Raw genomic sequence first — 4,849 nt, 5'->3', positions numbered from 1 at the left:
AATAGTGAAAAGAATAAGAAAGAGAACGCTTTATGAATAGGCACTGGAAATCTGCGCTCTGATGTTTTTAGGAAGAGAGATCAATGATAGAGAAAACTCTGGTTTTGGGTGACTCAGATCAGGGCCCCTTGTCTTTTAACCACAGTGAATCTTAATGTAAATATGTGAATATTGAGCTCTACATAGTAGGAAGGAAAGATGTTAAAACTAGTGTAGACATGAAAAAACTACCAAAGATGAAAACTATAAAAATATATGATGAAATTTAAATTGTTTACTTATTCTTTTTAATATAAACAAATGACCATTAATGCCTAAAAAGCATACAGCAACAAGCCTGGTATTATGTCACTGTCTGTTAATTAATTTTGAGGTATTATTTAACTTCTTTGGTACAATACACCATTTTATATAGTCTGTTGCCCATGCTGCATAATCATCCACTCACTCCTCCAAACTAGAGAGAAAGTTAAGGATAAAGTTGAATTCATGATTCACAATTACAACTGAAAACTATTTGAATATAATTCAATATTATACCATTAATCTATACTAAGGGGGCAATTTCTAGAACTACGTTCTGTATTGTAAAAGTCTGCCATGAATTAATCTATAAGCCTGTTTTAGTTCTGTTCTCTTATACCAGCATCATAAAGGTTCCAATGAACTTAGAGATTCCTGAATCAAAGGCACTGTACAAGTAGAAAGTGGTACACGTATTATTAACCTTTCTGCGCTTGTTTCCTCATCTGTAATATGGGGTTAATGATATTTCTGTACCTCACAAGAATGTTGTGCGAATTAATGTTTGTAAAGCCCTTTAAGATGCACGGATGAAAGATGCCATAAAAGTCCAAAGGTGATAATATTATAGTTATTGAAATTGGAAACACTAGTAATGCTGGGAACTGAATATATATTTGGTTGCAAGGCACCCCATGCATTATGAACTCTAAGGCACTTACAGAAGCTTACCATTTCAAAATTAATGTTTTGATATATATAGAATAAATTCTGAAGAGATATTACATACGTGTTATAAGCCAAATGGATGTAATTTGCTTATAACTGGTAAAAACACAGTATCAGAGTCTGCATTTTCTACATGTTTCTTTATAGAAAGTACTGCAGTAGAATACACTGGATCTATACTCAAAATTATATAATGTCAAAATGGTCTATTTAGGAAGAGGCAGTAAATGACGTTAAAAATTAACATGATTTAATTAAATCATTATCTATACCTCTCTTAAAACTGCTGTATTTTTTAATTTACATTTTGAAGCTACTTGAATAGTTTACAAATATTAAACACAAAGCACCTGACAGCAATCTTTTTGAGACCAACAAAAAAAAAATACAAATTATCAGTTGTCAACTGTTTGTCTGAACTAATTCCAATGTGGGTATAAAATATTTTTCTAAAAGTTTAAAATGGTATTGTACTAGGGACTTCCCTGGTGGTCCAGTAGTGGTTAAGACTCTGTGTTTCCACTGCAGGGGACATGGGTTCAATCCCTGCTCAGGGAACTAAGATCCCACATGCCACACAGTGTGACCAGAAAGAAAAGAAAAAAGTATTGTACTAAATTGCCATAATACAAAAAAGAAGAAAGTAAATTTTCCAATATCATAGCAATTTTTAAAAAATATTCAAGTATCGAACTTCCCTGGTGGCGCAGTGGTTAAGAATCCACTTACCAATGCAGGGGACACAGATCAATCTCTGGTCCAGGAAGACCCCACATGCTGCAGAGCAACTAAGCCCATGTGCCACAACTACTGAGCCTGTGCTCTAGAGCCCACACGCCACAACTACCAAGCCCATGCACTGCAACTACTGAAGCTCGCACTTCTAGGGCCCGTGTGCCACAACTACTGAGCCTGCATGCTGAAACTACTAAAGCACATGCACCTAGAGCCTGTGCTCTGCAGCAAGAGAAGCCACTGCACTGAGAAGCTCTCTCACTGCAACGAAGAGTAGCCCCCGCTCACCAAAACTAGAGAAAGCCCGCATGCAGCAACAAAGACCCAATGCAGACAAAAACAAAAACAAAAACAAAAACTCAAGTATCTCATGAAATTATATACTTATTTATCCACTCATTCACTCACTCAATAGTAGTGTTTATTTGTGCCATACGCAATAATAATTTAAAAATACAAGTTGTAGACTATATGTGAGTGTGAATGTGTGTATGCTTGTATGTAGGGAAAACAGTCTAGAGACATGTTCACCATTCCATTATCAAGCTTCATAATAATTACCTCTGGGAAGTGGTTTAGGATTAGGGAAAGTACAGAAGGACTTTTTTCATTCTATATTGATTGATTTTGTTACAAAAAGCGTGTGTAACTTTTAAATTTTTTTAATCCTGTTTCTTAAAAAAAAAAAAAACTTTTTATTTGATATTGGAGTAAAGCCGGTTAACAATGTTGTGATAGTTTCAGGTGCACAGCAAAGGAACTCAGCCATACATATATATGTACCCATTCTCCCCCAAACTCCCCTCCCATCCAGGCTGTCACATAACATTGAGCAGAGTTCTCTGTGCTATAGAGTAAGTCTTTGTTGGTTATCCATTTTAAATATAGCAGTGTGTACATGGCGATCCCAAACTCCCTATCCCTTCCCCTCATCCTACCCCCACTCGGTAACCATAAGTTCATTCTCTAAGTCTGGGAGTCTGTTTCTACTTTGTAAATAGTTAAAGGGAGGATTTACCATCCTTGATCATAATTTAGGAAAATTAACATGCATATGTACTTTCTGAGATTTAATTAGAAGGAATGAAATTTTGTCTTGTAATCCATTGAAACACTTTTCAACTAAGTAGAGAAAATGTTGACTTCAAATAATAGTGGCAAACCAGTCAAGGAAAAACAACAAGAGTTCACAATTAAAGTCAAGGCGTCAAACAAACTTTATATTTAGACAGTCAAGAGCTTTGTTTTGGTTGCTTTAGAGGTTTTCCCCAACTTATGGGAGGTTCAAGGTTACCACGCTCAGCATCTAGAGCTCAAAGTCATTCCAGAGTTTATTCAATATTAGTGTTCAAAGATTTAAATCTGTATTATAGTGGAAAATTTTGAAATCTTGGACTACTGACTTTATGAGTGTAACTAAATTATAGTAAAAGGTCACACAGGCCAGCTTACCTCTAGACAGCTAATAAGCAGAGAAAGCTGTATTTAGAGGTTTAAAATCAAGAAACATTAAAACATGTTTAATTTCTTATCAAAAATTACAAGTTTTATATGCATATTTAAAAATAAGACACTTCCGAGAACATATAAACAAACTGAGATACTATGTGACCTGAATTCCATTTCTTCCACTCTAATAAACATTCTTACATGACTTTTTGTTTCACCTCTACTCTTGACTTTATGGCTTCATTGTAAAATATCTTTTACCTACAAACTCCTTGGTTAATATTTGGAAAGACTGTGGTACCCAAGGAGATAAAGTGCAATAGAAATGCAAGAAGCTAGTGATATTTTACTTAACCTTTTAATTTTGATCAGTTACATAAATACATTGATTTAACTTCCTTAGAATTTTCCAGAATTTCTTGTAGATTGGTAACATTGTGTATCAGTATAATCACTGATTTCCAGCAGAATGTGTTGGACTACAATGAAGAGATCCGTTTTCAGCACAGTTATTAGCAAATATCAATTGCCTATAAACATTAATGAATGAATGGTGTAAGTAGACAGTATGCTCATGATGAAATTAATTGGTTGACTTACTCATATGAAGCAAGCTGTAGAAAAATATTAACTCTTCTGAGGTCTACAGCTTTCTACTCCTACCTTTTATCTTTTAGGTCACTCTCCTATCTTTTTCCTTCTTTTCATTAACAAATTTATTGAAGTTTTCTCAAATAGAAAAACTTTTGTAATTAGTCCATCATCTACTGAATCTCCCTCTCAAGGACATGAAAAATGTAGTATATACCAAACACAGATCTTTCTAACTACTTCATTTTTGTTTGTTTTTTTAAATTTATTTATTGGCTGTGTTGCGTTTTCGTTGCTGTGCATGGGCTTTCTGTAGTTGTGGAAAGCGGGGGCTACTCTTCACTGCAGTGTGTGGGCTTATTGTGGTGGCTTCCCTTGTTGCAGAGCACAGGCTCTAGGTTGCGTGGGCTCAGTAGTTGTGGCTCACGTGATCTGGAGCGCAGGCTCAGTATTTGTGACGCATGGGCTTAGTTGCCCCGCGACATGTGGGATCTTCCCAGAGTGGGGCTCGAACCTGTGTCCCCTGCATTGGTAGGCGGATTCTTAACCACTGAACTACCAGGGAAGACCGAAACTACTTCTTTTCTATCACCTTCACTAATTCCTCTTTCTCTGTCAATCCCTGATCTATTTCTCTACAGTTCTGTCACAATTTTCCCCTCATTCTATACCTACCTACTTTTAACTTCTACGATCTCTTCCACTGAATCCTGTTGATATTTCCAATCTCAAATATTCAACTGAGTCATATGCATTCTTATTCATCTGTTTGTTGCTTCATCCATCCATTCATTCATTTACTCATTTATTCATTCAAAAATTGTGACTCCAGCCTTGCCCCTATCTATCTCAATAAAGCAACGATGTAATCCCGTAAGTCAAATCATGTCAGTTTCCTGCTCAAAACCTCTACTGATACTTCATTTCACTCAGAGTCCTTACAGTAGTCTACAAGGTCCTAAGTTCTCCTCCTCCTTCTTAAATGCCCATCTCATCTAATATTAGTACTTCTTTCACTCATTCTGTTCAGCCACCTTGATGCTGTACAAGCACAAAATACACTCTTGCTGAAGAACTTTCACACTGGCAGCCTCTTTTTGGA

Source organism: Hippopotamus amphibius, chromosome 8 (assembly GCF_030028045.1).
Source record: "Hippopotamus amphibius kiboko isolate mHipAmp2 chromosome 8, mHipAmp2.hap2, whole genome shotgun sequence".
Lineage (NCBI taxonomy): Eukaryota > Metazoa > Chordata > Mammalia > Artiodactyla > Hippopotamidae > Hippopotamus > Hippopotamus amphibius.
The sequence above is the reverse complement of the archived record's forward strand: the minus strand, read 5'-3'. Positions refer to the sequence as shown.